This window comes from Eumetopias jubatus, unplaced genomic scaffold, assembly GCF_037043125.1.
Source record: "Eumetopias jubatus isolate StellerSeaLion01/CBP00866 unplaced genomic scaffold, mEumJub1_p1.0 scaffold_1, whole genome shotgun sequence".
Lineage (NCBI taxonomy): Eukaryota > Metazoa > Chordata > Mammalia > Carnivora > Otariidae > Eumetopias > Eumetopias jubatus.
The window spans coordinates 59729370-59746881 of record NW_028274807.1 but is presented as its reverse complement, the minus strand read 5'-3'; the positions used below and the strand labels follow the sequence as shown (position 1 = coordinate 59746881).

The 17512-nt window shown below is 35.1% G+C and overlaps 1 non-coding gene across 1 annotated transcript in view; it reads left to right on the top strand.

Moving 5' to 3' along the window:
* LOC114214759 (uncharacterized) overlaps nucleotides 1-17512 on the top strand; it is a 720582-nt gene that overhangs the window by 517759 nt on the left and 185311 nt on the right. Inside the window, exon 6 of the transcript XR_015768493.1 lies at nucleotides 11545-11644. This is a non-coding gene — a transcript (uncharacterized LOC114214759). The remainder of the gene's footprint in view (nucleotides 1-11544; nucleotides 11645-17512) is intronic.

Genomic DNA, 17512 nt, shown 5'->3' with positions numbered 1-17512 from the left:
CATAGTTTATGTATGAGCCTCGGGTGATTTAGCTACATAAAGAAAAAATACTATTAGGTTGGAAAGAAAAGATTATTCTCTGAAACAAAAACAATTTATATTTTCAAACATTTCTCAGTTATCCTTTCTACTCGTCAGTGAAATGGTCCATTTATAACTTAAATCATTAAAGCGTTATTATGTCAACTTTCCCATGAACTGCCCTAGATAATAGCATATTGGCCTTTCAAGGTTTGTAAGAGAGACCACTAGCAGGGCAACATTTTAGTTACTGAAATTTTGTGTGCTCTCAACCCATGTGTAATCATGACCATATCCAAAATGAAAATATGTCAGGAATCTGGGCTTTAAAGAAAGAAACATGGCAGATGAGAGTTTACCAGCGACCAGTCTTACCTTGAAGATCTGCATCCAACCTAGGATAGGTACAAAAGGATTTGCAAGCTTTAGGTCATGCTCAGATTAAATAATCCAGGTTTCCTATATCCAAGAGACTATTCTGGAACTATTAATGCCTCTGGATGGGAATTATTAACTGCTGCTTCCTTAGACTCATTGGACCAGTAATAACTCCTAAGTTGAATGAATTCACTCAAGCTTCATTTCATTCACAGATCTTTCCCATTCTGGATTTTCAATTCAGATCCCTAACATATGAGTACTTGTTTTCATATAGGATCTGCTGTATACCATGGCAAATTTTCTTGTTAGTACTGAAAAAACAGTACCTAATGAACAGCATTAATGCAGTTTCAGTACAACTGAACACAAACTCAGGACTTCTAGGGCCTTTAGTTATATTTCAGAGAAGGAAATACACATATTTATTTGCCTCATAATTATGAATCATATGTAAGGCTAAAAGTTCACTTGATCAGCTATAAATGCTGCCTCCAGATTTTATGTCATAATATGTAAATTGTTGTTTAAGTCCAATCAGTCATCATCTTCGATAGGATGAAGGCCTCTTGGGAGTGTCATATTAAACTAGACAGCATGGGTGGACAAAGAAATGTCACAAGGACTCCAGCCACCAAAAATCATCTGACAGTATAAGCGCAGGTCTTGAATTCAAAAAGGAAAAACAGGCAAAAGGATTGAGAGAACAGGAAAAAGGAAAGCATAGGTATACATGGATTTGTAACATGGCCTGCATCAAGGAATTTAGTATTTTTCTTCATAATTCATTTACAAAAAAATATAGTAACATGTATGGATCCTAATGAAATAAACATGCTCTCCTGCCTCTGTCTATACTTAGATTGTTTTTGTGGTCCCACAGAAGAGGGGGAAAAAATCCAATATATGGCAGTAATCATAAGATTTTTATACTACCAAAACTTCAAGATTTAATAGAGAACATTTTCAGCACCTTCTATGAACGGATTAGAAACATCTCTATTACTATCAGTAAGACTCATCTGCTAGGCTAAGAACTTAACCTCCTCTTGCTGTGGATTCAGAATTTTATGAATATACATTATATCTGTTCTTTATTATATACTGTTTGTTTAATGTTAGACACTAATCCTTTCTGGGACAGAGGAAGAAACCAGAATAAGATGAGAACGTAGAATCATCCTGCAGAATTTATAGCTAAGGACAGAAGGAATTTTGTTTTCTTTTGGATCACTTTAGACACACTTTGGAACTGTAGTTGAAATTTGATGGGCTGCAATTTAACCATCTCTTTCCATTAATACTAAAATGTTCTCGCCTAAAGCAGGAAAGATTTGGGTTCTTCTTCCTTAGAAATCCTAGCAACTTCTTTGCTCTTCCTTAGAAATCCTAGCTTTTTCTTTGCTGGTGTATATTTTGTCTACTGATCACAGAATGAAGTGACAGAAATGAGGACAGTGAGACAGAAGTCCTGAGGAAATACCTCTGATCCCACCTCAGCAAGGAAGGTGCATAAATTGACTCTTCAGCGTTGGCTACCCCTGGCAGAAAAGAAATAGCTGCCTGCCTGGATGGCTAATAAGCAAAAGAACACTTGAAGGGGTTGTTTACATAAAGTGAAATCTACTGTTGTTATGGAGATGAGGTATGTTGGTGATAAATATCACTCAAAGAGAGACCCACAACTCCCACCCTAAATGGCACAAGAGGTAAATGGCCTATCTAGTTTTAGTTTTGTTATGACCCCGTCTCAGGGACATCGTTACTCAGAAATCTGTCTCCCTCTATTTTTTAGCCAATAAATTGTTTTTCTTATTCTGAGTTTAAGAATGACTGAATGATTTATATAACGATTACTACCTTGACCTTCATAAAAGTCTATTTGCCAACCTTCAACTTAAAAGGACCCTAGGTAAGAAGTGTTAAGGAGTACTTTTTAGGACTCACCTCCAGATCTAAAGAAATGTGTAAATGTGTAAAGAAAAAGCGAATACGGAATTTTGGATGTACATACAATACCACACACAGAGTGGGGACCATTGCCTTTGTTCTTTTTGAAAAAAATGAGCTTTTGAAATAACTATATGCTTCTCTATAATCAAAGACCTCTTTTTCCCAATAATTACAAAGTATATACTTTTCAGTTTCTACTCATGTAATAGTGACTTAAAAGCTACCTGCTTAACTAGCAGTCATGGATCCAGTGACCATATATGTGTCCAGAAGTAATGAATGTTAGGTTTTGTATGTGAATCTCTTAGAATTGTATGCTTGGAATAGACTAGATTAGGGCTTAGATTAATAGATTAAGTTAATTATAACAGATATAAGAATAGATTATGCTGTTAGAAAATATACCATAGACCTTTATAGAGTAAAATTATATAAAAAGAAGAGGCTAGTAAAAAATTGAGAATAGGTTGAATAAAAGAATAGATAGGACGAAGTATTTTAGAGGAAGATTCTCTAGAAATTTAATAAATGAGCTGCTTATTTAGAACATTGTTATATTTGTATTAAGTGTAATTTAAAAATAAGATCAATATAGAAATTCAAACTTTTGGCCATAAATGGTGCTCTGTGGCCAATCACCTAGGAAGGCTGCAGTTATGCTCTAGCTCAGCTTGTGGGTGATGACACTTTCACATCTACCTTCATTGTCTCTTCTCTGCCAAAATGAAACTTACTATTTGAGAAACTGTACCTGAAAACAACTATTTTAATACTTCTATCTGCAAGTTGACATGGAATCTAACAATCTAATTTCCATGCAAGGAAATATCCCAGGTAAACCCTGGTAAACTGATTTGTCAGTCTTCTGACAATGCTAGGACACTAGGTAATAACCAACCCAATGCCATCCTAATGTGTTTCCTTTCTTGGCCCAGTGAGAGTTCTGGTGAACTAAGGCAAAGCTAGAGTTATGGTTTCACTCCACTTAACTAGCAGAGCTTTAAATTTTATCTCAAATGACAATCAATCAGTCAAATTTCTAATCTATTTATTTGGTGCCAGGCACTTTAGAATTCTAAGGAAATGTTTTTTAGGGGACCAGTCAATATGGAGAAATGTAGAAATGGTATGCCATTGGTGTCTGTCCTGCATTCTGGTCTTTGATTACCTTGATTATCTAGACACATGGTTTCCAATATGAACAAACTCAGTGTGGTCTAAATTATCAGTAGCATTTCGATATATCAAAACAAAATCCATTTTAATTTAAAATTATATTTTAAGAAGGAGTAAGCAGGGAAAAGTGATGCAAAATCACATTAACAACAGGACACCAGAGATTCTAAATGGTTGTAAATCACTATTTTAGATGTTGAGGACAGGGAATACATGCTTTTAAAGTATGGTGCTTTTATGCACAGTGGCCAAATAGCAATAATTTGAGACTTCAGAGAGAAGACAATCATTTGAAATAAACAGTAAATAAATAGAATGTCATTAAATAACGATTAATGTTAGCATTCTTCACAAGAGGGAAAACAAACCTCCCAAGTGGCAGTTCATTCCACTACTCCCATCACCACATATAAATATATAGAGAGAATTTCATAATAACTGTACTAGCTTGCATATGTTAATAGCTGCTAAACTAATACCACACACCTGAACATACATATCCATGTTGCTTACTTTATGTGGGACATTTCTTCTCTCTCCACAAATTAAAGAGTCTGCAAGGGAAGGCATTTAACTGTGTTTTTTCTGAATCTTCTTTTAAGTCTTGTATTTTCCATTACCATGATGGTTTGGTAAATGTCACTAATGGACTGAAAATAAAGAATGACTAGCTCTGTGGGCAAAATAGCATCTAGAAGTAGAGCATAGAAAGTTAATAAAGAGTGTGAGAGGTAAAACAGAAATTTAAAAATAGCTGTAATAGTGAAATGTATAAGAAGCATGTAAAATATAGACATTTCTACTATTTCCTCTGAGCATAGATCAGACACTTAATCATGCTTGTTCTGAATTCACTAAAATTTGAATGAGCATCTTAGAAAGAAAGAGTTATAAAACCCCTCCCAATAAAATTTTTAAATTTAACATTTTGAGAAAAAATGTTCTTTAAGGAAAAGTCAAAGACATTGAGACTTTTTTACTCATCTTAGAAAAAGGAAGGTTGAGATACTGAGCTAATACCAGTTTTTAAGCAAGTTAAGGGAAATAAGAAATGAGACTTTCTCTCTTTTCTTCACTGAGGACCCACTGTAATAAAATATGCTTATCCTATGACAGAAAATCTATAGGTTTGATAATGAGGTAGGTTCTTGATAATGAGGCTTCTGAATACTGAAAGGGAAGTTGTGGGACTGTCTCCTGTGAAGCTCTTTAGCTTAAACCTGATCGTTTCACATCTTCTTGTAACAGTCTACCTGTGTCAGGGAGAAGAGAAGGAATGATTTCTCTAGGTGGTTCACATTTTTCAGGAGTTTCCTCTCTCTCTCTCTCTCTCTCTTTGAGAGAGAGTCTTATGCAGACTCCACACTTGGTGTGGCTCGATCTCACAACCCTGAAATCATGAGCTGAGCCAAAATCAAGAGTCAGAAGCTTAATTAACTAAGCCATCCAGGCACCCCAACTTCTCTCTCTTTTTTAAAGTCACTGTTATTCAGAGGCAAAGCTGCTGGAAGCCACAGGGACTTCTAAATGTGCTTGGCATATGTGAAAGCAATAGCAGGACCACCAGGGTTTTAGTGGACAATTCTCAGGAATCACAGGACATTACCTTTGTTACATATGGTCACATATGTCGCCATCACACTATGTTCTGATCATTTCCTTTAACAACTGATTTACTGTAGTTGCTGTAGTACAGCTGCTGAAAAAAATGTGCTTGTGAACAAAGAGATTAGAGCATATTGTTCAGTGTTCTGTGAAAAGTTATAAACTTTTAGTGGAAAAGTTATCACATTTCACCCTCTGCTTGTTGCTGTCAGTACTCAAAGTCAAACCCATTACCATTAAACTTACATCATTCCCTTCCTACTGTACTAAGTGAAGTGTTTTTGATTCATCCCCCAAAAATGAAGCCAGTTAAGTGTTGGTGGTATCTGCTATAAAAAAAAGGGCAGAGGCCCACAGAATGTGATTAGGGGAAAGACATCCTCAATTAGGAAAAAAAAAAAAAAATCTGCCACACTCTTTCTACTTGCCAAGCCCTCATCTAGGAACTGGAGGTACACAGGTAAATAAATTTCTGTCAGTAAAGAGTGCTCACAGACTAGTGAGAGAAACAGACATGTAAATAGGTAACTCTGGTACAAAGAGATATGTACTGGAGTAAAGGCATGTGCAAGGTACTGTATAGATTCACCTAGGACAGTTCTGGCTTGTGACTATGGTCTTGATATAATTATTCACAGAGGCCTTTCACAAAATATGTCCTGGTTTGGACAATAAATTATATGGTTACCCTATAAATAGCTGTAACCATCAAATCTGCCTGATGTTGTCTAGCAAGGTTTTCCACAGATTAGGACAGAAAATCAAAGAGATTAAGAATTCTTTGCCACACATGTTGTCTACATCCAAATGGAAATGAAAAACTTAGTAGACTGACTGACTTTCATTTCTTCCAGCATTGTCAGAGGAATAGAGTGGGAATTTAACTCAAGGGGGGTGAGGAGAGAAGGACAAAGCAGAACAATCTAAAACCCACTTATTGGTATATGATATGCTCAAGGGGTATCTTTAAATGAGCCATTAAATTATGGATCCCCTAAAGCTCTCAGGATTGAAAGGTGGTGTGAGAAAAGACTAGAAGCCATGAAGGGAATTTTAGAAAGACAGCTTAAGGTTCAACATAAGGAACCTTATTTGGTGCCAAATTTTGTACAGAAGGGTTCTAAAGCAGCATTGGGTTGCCTATGAGGCTGAGCCCCCATGTCCCCTGTTGGTGTGCAGCAAAGGCTGAATGGCTACCATAAGCAAACTCAGGCACTAGGTCAAAACTCAGGCCACTGGTTATTTAGGGCTCTATACACATTGCTGATCCTATTATTTTACATTATGCATGGGGTCTTTTTGAGTAGCTTTTAAGTAAGAATACTATGCTTGGGAAAATGCCTAGAAGCTAAAACAAACAAACAAACAAAAAAGGTAGAAATATCATAAAAAACAAACAAAGCACAGTTTGTGTGAGCTAAATGCTCTTGTGACCCTCTCTGAACACACACTAAAAAGAGACCAGGGAATGTCAATACAGATTTCACTGAGCTTATTCTTTGCCACTCTTACAAGGAAAGCAGCTATTAGACACATAATATTCAGAGGACACACCTCCCTCAGAGGTTCCTACCTCTTGAACACATACTCATTTGCAGGCCAAGTTGCCTAGAAGTCTCTCGATTACCAGTTTGATTTGCATAGTTCTGAGTTACGTAAGGATGGGACCTGTGGCAAAGCTATCATTAAAGAGAAACAAAGCAGAAGACTGAACAAAGGATACATTCTGTGCAAAGTTTGAAGTTTATACCATCTCAGCAATCCTTGTCATGGTAAAAAAAGGTGTCCACCCCTTCCCCCACCTAAAAAGAATAGCAGAGAGTGACAAAAGGAGGCTCCCTGGAGGTAATACGGGAGCAAAGAGTAGGGGAACTAAAGACTGTACACATGAAGAGAGAGAAGGGAGTTGGCATGGACACAGGAGATGCGGCCAAACACCCTGCCTTCACAGCAGAGATACGTGATTAAGTTGGAATCACTTTCACCTCTTTCCCAGGGTATGCAAGTAGGAATAGGTCAGGCTGGGGCAAAAGGAACGACATCTTGACGAGGCTCAGCTTTCCCAGGGGCCTAAGAAAGGTGGCAGTACAGCTAGAGCCAGAATATTCTCACTGGTCTTTTATATGAAATCTTGAATATCTACATTTACAGATTAAAATGTTTTCCAGTACACCAGAGAGAGAAAAGTCTTCTGAAGGCAGTGGAAATGACTTTAGTTCTCCAGTGGTTAAGAGTATAAGGGCTTAAGAGTGAGGAAAGCTAGTTTCAAATCTGGGCTACTTAACAGATTTATGGTAACGTTATTTAAATTTCTCTAAGTTTCAGTTTCCACATGTTAAAAAAATTATAATGCATATACCATTGAGCTCATGTAAAGACTATATTACACATGTAAATTGTGTAACACATGTAGTGTCTGGCAAATAATTATTGACAATAAAATTTTTATTCAATGAGGACTGTTATCCATTTCGTAACATTGTCTGGTCACCCATACCAAGCTCTGCCTCATTTTACGTCATTACTTTCTGTTCCGTCCCTGACATTCCACACTGTTTCAGCTTTGACCTACTTCCCCAGATACTATGGTATCTGTCTGCTTCAAAACTTCATGCTTCTGTGTTCTTTGAAAGGTCTACCTACAATTATTTGTAAATTCAGTGCTAACAGTGTGCAAATATTTTTAAATCATAAAAAAATACATGGCTTTTAGGAAATACTATTCTTGTCCTTGAACTCTGAAGGCACTCTTCATCTCTGATAATATTGACCCTGAGCCCAATTCACATTGAGTGAACAAGGTATTATTATTTTATACCCTCTTCCCAGGAGGTTAAAATGACTCACCAGAAGTCACTCGGTGATCTCAGATGAGGAATCCAGTGAATCAGTCTTGAAATCTTAATCTGAAATCTGCCAGGATCTCCATTTACTGAGAAAAAGTCAGCCTAGAGAAGATGATCCCCAGTAAATTTTATATTATGATATTACTTTTTTTTTTTTTACCACATGCTTAAAATGTTTTCTGGGTCTGGACTGGCCCTCTGCTTACCCACAGAATACAGGGAGAAAGCTGTGTAAGTTCCCTTCTCAACAGTTAAAGCAGTCCTTGTCACCAAAACTATCATATGTTAGATCACATGTCAGTGTCTGTGACATAGTCAGGCCTTGGCTTCTCAGGATCCACTCATTACAAGTGAATTTATGTGCCTTGAAGCATATGGCCTTGATATATGATCCCAGAGCAAAAGAGCAAGGTATTTCAAGCTGGCCACAATTTTATTGACTCTCACAGGCTTGCTTTGTAGTCATTCCAATAAACTAGACGAGAAATTCCTGATGCTCCAAGCTATCCAGTCTACAGGACTCCATTTCATGATTCAGAGTCCAACTAAACAACTCGAGTGCTTTTGTGTGACACTGTGACCACAGGAATAAATAATTGCTTAGTAATTTTCTTTGAGGCAGAAAATTCTAAACATGGAGGAACCATTTCCCCTTAATGGGAGCCAGAAATCCTGTAAGTGCTTGAAATGGCATTCACAAGTCTGAATGGTAAACAGATAAAAACAGGAGCGCACCAGTTGCACAAATGACTTGCTTGTCACAAACTTGTCATTGCAGTAATCTAACATTTCTTTCCCAGAGCCCGATGGAAACGATGGAACAAACAGGCCCTGCTGACGTTTTGGCTCTGCTAAGCCTTCCTCGGAGCTAAAGCATCTGCAGCATCTTCCTGTTCTAGACCCTTTATCTGTTGAAGTTAGCTGATACTGTACATGTCAAAGAAATGTTTGACTATTGCATTAACAAGTTGATGACAAGCAAGTTATTCCTGCAACTGAAATACTGCTGCTGTTAGTGGGCTGCCATCTTGACCTTCATCTTCTCCTACAGAAGAACCCTAACAGAGCGGAGCACTAGGGAGATACCAGTATTGTTGCCCTCGGCTGTACAGATAAACAAGGACCACCTGTTTGGAACCTAGGCACAGCGGTATTGGGGGCACACCAGGCAATTCCATTCGGGTTATGGATAGGATTTCCTGGTAAAACATAAACGTTGCCAACACATTGCACTGTCCCAAGGATTCTCTTGCTGGAATAAAGGGAGCTGCACAGAAATTCATTTCCTACTGTACCTCCTCTATTACCCACACACGTGGGGGGGGACCCATATATACTTTATAAAATGTTAATAGCTGGGAAAGTTAATGAAAAGTATATACCAGCTTTCAAACCTCGTTTTTGCCAGTTCTTGGAGTTCCTCCCATCAGTAGCTTCTCTCCTAGCCTCCTCCTCATTCAGGATAGCATCTGGAACTCTCTAGACCTAGTCAGAGCCATGCTCTTGTCCATGAAAAGTCAGCTGGGTCCATTAGCCTCCTCACAGAAACCTTCGACAGCCCCCTCTAAGACACCACCACTTCATCTCCAACCTCAGCTGCCAGTAGGGAGTGCTCATACACTGTACAACTTCCAATTCTTGCCTTGCTGTTTGAGTAGCCCTCCTCCCTTGGGGGACCCATCCTTGGTGTTCCTTGAGTGTGCAGTGTGGTGGGTCCCAGGCTATCAGCACACAGAGCTGAGCTGGAGCCTGTAACAGGAGCCTGGCCTGTTGTGCCAGAGTATTGTGTCTCCGCTGGTGCCCTGGGCGTATAAGCCCTGGGAACAATGGAGCCTTCACCCTCAGACTTGGCCTTTGCATAAAGCTAGGCGTCTCTTACTCATCAAGGTGTCAGGTGCCCTGTATTTTTTTAGACCCTCAGTTAAAGGTACATTGATATTGTCTTGTCTGGTTTAAATATAGACGAGAAAAACTTGCATTCTCAGACTTATTTTCTCCTGTTGCCTCAGGTGCTTTCATTTTTAAAAGTCTTGGGTAAAAATGGTTATCATCGTTCAGCCATGAGAACCCATATTTCTTGCCAAAGTAGTGACTGGGCTTACCTTTCTTTTAGATTTGGTGAACTGACCACAGTGCTGTCTCCCAGATGAAATGTTCTACTCCCATTCCAAATATCTCACACTGCAATCTATACCTCCGCTTTGTTACCTCAGAAGACAGGTGGGAAGGGTATGAGAGAGGGTCCTGTTTTTTCCACAGTTAAGGATACTACCCCTGGAAAAGGAGGTGAAGGTAGTTTGAGGTAGGACACCTATATTTTCTGTAAAAGAACACATGTAAATGAACTATTGGAATTTTAAATGGAATTCTAGTTACTTTTTCTTTTTAAAGTTCCTAATAGGATTTCTGTAATGATTTTGTGTTTTATTTTTTTAATAGAACTTAAATGGCAAAGAAATAATATGCTATTTTTGATTCAGGAAAAAAATAAATAAAAGTCTTTTTTTATGGGAACTCTCTTTTTAAATACATGTTAGGGAATAGATAATGGCACCAACAATAAAAAATGTTCTCTCTTCCTAGTCTGAGGGATAGCTGATTAGTGTATGTGTATGTGTTTTTAATATGTATTTACTTATTTGATTGTTTATTTATTTTAAGAAAGAAAGGAAGGAAGAGAGAAAAGAAAAATTCTTATGCTAGAGTAATCCCATTAGATTCATAGGGTTTTAGGGCTGGAAAGGAACTCAGTGATAGTCTATGACTTTGTATCACACTCACGCTTGAGAAATGTGGATACTGAGACCCAGAGATGTTTAATAATGTGAACAAAGATATACAACAAGATTGTGGCAGAGCTAGGCCTAAAAATTTCTTTTAAACAAACAGTGTCATTTGAATAATTCACAATGATGTACTTAAGTCTAACGGGGCATTTGTTTTTGGAATAACTGGGGTTGTGCCCTGGCTAAGCCAATTTAGGGATGTACATTTGAATAGTTTGGAGACATTTCTTCCTAAGCTGTAGTTTATCTGAGTCACATAAGAAACCATTACAATTTCAATTAAATGTTTTCTCTTATAAGATTTCAAAGAAACACTTACCCCATTCCCATTTTGGCGTCTGGAAACATTTTTTTTTAATTTTATTATGTTATGTTAGTCACCATACAAAACATATATTTTTAAATGGGTCTGTTCCTTTAATAAGTATTCGTTTAAGTAGGTCATATTCTAACATTCTTGAATATAAAAAATCTTTTATCAGATTAAAAGAAATCTGGTTTTTATTCCCACTTTTAGCCACGTTTGAGTTGTTCCTTGTTAATTGTCAGTTTCAACAAAACACTGATTAAGTTAAAACATCAATGTTTTTGTTCATTTTAGTTCTTTTAGTTTAGCACAAGGGAAAAATAAAAAATGCATTTACCTTTTTGCAGCCATGATAATTACATACTCTATTTTTCATTTATGCAAAACTTTGTTTTTGAGGGTTTTCTTTTTGTTTCATTTCTCTGTTTTTGCATTTTCCAAACATCTGTACCGTGGCTGGTGGCGAGAGTAGCAGTGGCTGACACTTTTCCTCCACGCTTTGAGAGGAAGAGAATTGGCTGGAATAAAACCTTGCCTTCCACATGGTCGACTTGAAATACAGCATTGAAAAGGTATCGTCTCTTTTTTCTTTTCTGAAACCAGAGGTGAAATGCATGAGCAAATAGCAATGTTGATGCCCAACCACCTGTTGATTCATATCAGAAAAGTCCTTGGCAAGGCACCCCCCACTTCATCTTTTGAAACCCTGACTAGATGATTTCTGTGCATTGGTAGCATCATATCAACAATATGTACTGCTGGTGACTCACTTAAGAAAGCCTAGATTCTACACGTAGTCAAGAGATGAATTGAAAGTTTTGCTTTTGCTTTGACAAAACAAACACTTTTTAAGTATGTTTGGCTGTGAAGTGTTTGCTGATTCCTGGAGTATTGGGATCTATTGTCAGGGACAGTGAAAAGAAGGTGACGCTAGAGCTTCCTTTCACCTTGATTAATTCTAGTTAGGAAGAGCTGTAGTCTTTGTCTTATCAATTATTTTAAAATAAAATATTTCAAGCACATAAAAATATAAAGAATAATGTGAACACAAAAGAATCCACACCCAAATTAAACAAATATTTGGCACACTTATTTCTAAACCTGTTTTTTGTCTTTTATTATTCTAAGTTACATAAAATGATGTACACAAATTAAGTATATAGCTTGATGAGCTTTTACATAAGTATATATCCATGTGACAACACCCAGTCCAAGATACAAAACATTCACAATACCTTGGAAGCGTCCCTTGTGCCCTCTTGAGTGTGATATTCTCCAAACCTTTAACAAAAGGTTAAAAACAAGCAAAACTATTCTGACTTCTATCATTATGAATTAGTTTTACATAAGCCAATAGCCATAGTATGGCTTATATAAAATGTATTCTACTATAGATATCACTAAAATCTGTTTGTTGAGTCTCTTATTGTTAGACGTTATTTCTAGTATTTCCCAATCACAACTAATACTGCAGTTAACATTTTTATACATGTTTTTAAATGGAGGAGGAGTTGCTTAACTATAAGAAACATGCATTTTCAATTTCACTAGGAATGTAAAATTTCTCTCCAAAGGGGTAGTAGCAATTTATACTCATTAGCCATTGTGAGAACTTCTCCACATACTTCATAACATTGGGGATGGTTAGACTTTTACATTTTTTGTCAATTTGATAGGTATTAAATAATATCTCATTTAATTTTTTTTTCTTTTTTTTTTTACTTATAAACCATTGGGATTTCTTTGTGTACGTTGCCTGTTTGTATCTTTACCTATCATTCTGTTAGGTCATTTGTTTTGCTATTGTTATTTGGACCGGTTTGGGTTTTGGTTTTGGTTTTGGTTGTAGTGTTCTGGATTCTCGTCCTTTGGGCAATAGAGATTACAAATATATTTTCTTAATCTGTGTCTGTAGTAGCTTATTTTGGAAAAGTTTCTAATTTTAATGCAGTTAAGTTATTGATATTTTAACCTTTATAGTTTGTGCTGGGGCACCTGACTGGTTCAGTCAGTAGAGCATGCAACTCTTCATCTCGGGGTAGTGAGTTCCAGCCCCATGCTATGTATGAAACCTACTTAGAAACACACACACACATATATAATGCTTTTATGTCATTTAAGAAATCCTTCCATATGACAGCCTTCCTTTATTTTCTTCATTCTTTTATTTTCTTCTAACAGTTTAAAAGTTTGGCCTTGTACATTTTGATCTCTAAACTTCTTGGCATTTATTTTTGTATGTGATATCTTACATGTACCCTATTTTATTCTTTTTCCTGGGATAATCCAATTATCCCAGCACCATTTAACAAGTTAGCCATCCTTACCCACTAATTTGTAATGCCATCTTTTGCCTACATTAAATGTTTTTAGGATCTTTATTTCAACCAATAAACTGTTTCTCTATTTTTGTGCTGACACCACAGTGCCTTAATTATCATAACTTTATAATATTCTTGCTGTCTGATAAGGCAAATCTCTCTACATTGTTCTTTAAAACTCTCTTGACTCCCCTTGCCTTCTGCTATTCAATATAAATTTAGGATTAGTTGGTCAAGTTTTAGAAAAGCCTTGCTGAATTTTATTTGTAATTACATTAACTTTAGAGAATAATCTGGAGGAGAATTGACATTTTTATAAAATTGTGTCTTTCTACCCATTAACAGACTATATTCCTCTACTAAATCAGATCTTCCTTCATGTTCTTTAATAATGTTTTATGAGTTTTACCACAAAGGTCTTGCTAGAAGCTATCTTGTTAGATTTCTTCTCGTATTACTTAGATTTTTGTTCTTTCATGTGTAGATTCTGTTTTCCTTTTCATTGTTTATTGGTCATTGTTGGTATATATTTAGCAACTTTGCTGAACTCTCTTATTAGTTCTAATAACTAAACTGAAAATTCTCTTAGATTTTTTACATAGGCATGTATATCATCTGTAAATAATGACAGCTTCTCTCTTAAATTCTAGTTAAGTGTTCAATTTCTTTTTCCTGTCATATTGCATGACAAAGAACTCTATATAGTATTGAATAAAAGCAATGATATTATGAATATCTGTTCTATTTCTTACTTTAATGGTAATTTGGTGAACATGACTTTTGCTTAGCATTTTGATAAATCGAAATTATTGTGTTAAGGAAGTTTCCACCATCTATTTATACTTTGCAATGCATTTTTAATCAGGAATACCAGTCAAATTTTATCCAATGCATTTTCTGCATCAATAATATGATAAAATTACCCATTAATATGGTAATATTTTACATGATATTAATACATTTCCTGATATTAAACATTTCTTACATTCCTGGAAAAAAACTTTAGTTGGTCCTGGTGTGTTTTTTTTAATCCACTGTTGAGTTTAATTTGTTGATATTTTATGTAATATGTTTGTACAGGGAGATTAATTTTTAATTTTCCTTTCTTAAACTGTTATTGTAGAGTTTTGGTGTCATGGTGATATTAGCCTCATAAAATAAGTTTAGCAACATTCATTTCTTTCTTTTTCTTTTCTATTTCTGAAATAGTAGTCATATTAATAGGATTACCTATTCTGAAAATGTTGTTAAACTTGCCTGAAAAATCATCTGGACCTGATATTTTCTGTCCATAATGGGAAGGTAGAGTAGGGTGGACTTCTGATTATCAGTTCAATTTCTTTCATGATTATTGGTTTATTCAAATGTTCTATTTCATCTTAAGTCAATTTTAATACTTTTTTTAAAGAAAAATATACAATTAACAGTTAATCTACACTTTCAAACTTACTGCATAAAATTGTTCATAATGGTCTCATGATTTTTAATTTTATCTTCAATAGGCCCCCCTCTTATTCCCAATATTATTTATCTGAGCCTTTTTTCTTACTCATTGTTAGACATTTTTCTGTTTCATTTACTTTTTTTAAAACCTGTCTTTTGATTTTGTTTATCTACTTTATTGTGTGTTTGTATTCTATATCATTACTTTGTGCTTTATCAACATTATTTTTTTCAGGCTACTTTCTTATAGTTTAGACCATTTTTCTTTTTCTAGATTCCTGTGTTAAATTAATACTCATTTAATTTCGATGCTTTTTCTTATTTTCAAAGATGAATTTTACTCTCTAAGTTTTCTTCCAAGTTTTTCATTAGCTGCATAGCTTGTTTTAGTTTGTAGTTTTGTTCAATTTTAAATATTTTGTAATGTCTGCTTGATTTATTTTTAACCCTTGGGTTACTCAAAAGTATGTTTTTACTTTCTAAACATAAATTTACTCTATTTTTATTACTGATCCAGAATTTAATTGCATTATAATGAGAGGATGTGTTTTATATGGGTTCAGTTAAATTTATTTTTAGTTTCTTTGTGACCTGTGACATGGATTTTACTGTTGACTTGAAATCTGTAGGTGGCTTATCTATTTCTCTAGTGCTCATATTAAAATTTTTATATGTATACCTTACTATATATTTTTCTAATAAAAAATAATCCACCTTTTAGTATTTCTGGCTTTCTCCTTAATATAAAAAAAAGTGCCTAGCATGTTTTATCTATTTACTAATTATCAATCTGTTATAATAATTGAATGGAGTTTTAGTTTTGTCTATTTGTTTTAAAACATATGCAAAAGTGGTTATCATTGATTTTAATAGTTAATGCCTAATTATATTTACTCATATATTTAAGCTATTGCTGTGTCCACCCTTATTCTTGGATGATATGGCTTCCTTTCTGGGTTCACTTTTCTTCATGTTGAATTACATCTTTTAGTAATTCTTTTGGGAGAGTCCTGGGAAGTATGCTCTTTTTATATATCTAAAAATGTTTTTATTTTATCATTTATCTTAAATGGCAATTTATCTGGGTTTTTTTGTTCAGCAGTTGAGGATATTACTCAATCTTACACAGTTGTTCTTTAACTATCATTACTTAAGAGAAATCTGCTGTCAATCTAGTTTTCATCTCGTTGTAGGTATTCTGCCTTTTCCCTCTGGTGACTTTTAAAAGTTTTTCTGTATCCTTGATGTCTTATAGTTTCTCTCAAATGTGTCTAGATATGGATTTATTTTGAATTATCAGTCATGAACTCAGGGTTTACTTTCTAATCTCAGGTCTCTAATGCTAGAAAATTCTCAGTTATTATCTTTTCTTTTATTGTTTCTTTGTTATTACCTCCATTTTCTTCAGGGATTCTTATAAGATATATATTGGTGTTTCCTAGTCAATTTACATATCTCAATTGCTCTTTCATTTTCTAAAAATATATTTTACTTTCTGTGATTTTTTTTCTGAGTGCATTCCTTAATATTACCTTCCAACTCACTAATACCCTCTTTGAAATTGCCCAATCTTAAACTATCCTATTTCATTTTTAATGTCAATGAACATATTTTTCATTTTTAAGATTTCTGATTGGTTCTTTATTCACCTATTCTTATCTTGTTGTTCTCTGTTGTTATTTAATAATTTCTTATTCTAAGTATGATTTTTTTTATCTCTGAGCATTACAAACATATTCATGTTGAGGTCATTTTCAGACAATTCTATAAAATCAAATTCACATGTAGTGAATGTTCTAATTATTAATTTTGTTGGTTGTTTTCTTATCATTAGATTCCTTGCTATGTTTTAGAATTTTGTTTTGCAGGTTAAGGTGGGTCATAAGGCTTTTTTTTTACTTGTCTCTTAGTTTTCTTTCTTCCTCTTTTTTTCTTTCTTCATACATCCCTGACTAGTGGTTTTGGAGTTACCTCTATTGGGATTCCTGGATTCCTAGCCCCAATCCTAATGTTGTAGTGGTAGTTTTCAGCTTTTTCTCTTTAAGGGTATTTGATCATGAGGCTGTGTCTTTATCCTTCCACCTGTCAGTGCCCACAGCTCTATAAGCTATTGCCCCAGGTAGCAGTTGGCCATATTTTTTGCAGCCTCTCACTGAAGTAGTGAGCCAGCCTCAGGTCCACCATTTCATATGGAGCCTTTCAGCCTCATTACTCTAAGAACTAGACTCCCAGCCACCTCTGTGTGTTTCTGGGTCCAGATTTGAGTAGGCTTATAGCTTCAACCCCCTTTGCTGCTTTTAGTTTCTTTGTAAAAATGATCACTTTCTTTTTTAAATTTCACTTTGCTTCTTCAGTTTTCTCATTTTATACTATATCAATTTTTTTGGTTAACAGTATATCTTAAGTGACACTCCTTTGATTCTCACCTCTCTTTTATTTAGATATATCATTTTAAAACAAGTATTATAAATAATAGTTGTTATTGAATGTTTAGTTGGACTAGACACTGAACTTTATAGATACTATCTTATTCAATCCTCTCTATAATCAGTTACTTTTATTCCCACTGTATAAACTAGGAAATTGAGGCAAATAGGCTAAATAAACTCCCCTTTAGGAAAGAGGTTATAACTGGTCAATGGCAGAAGTAAGATTTGAACTCAGGTTTCTCCACTA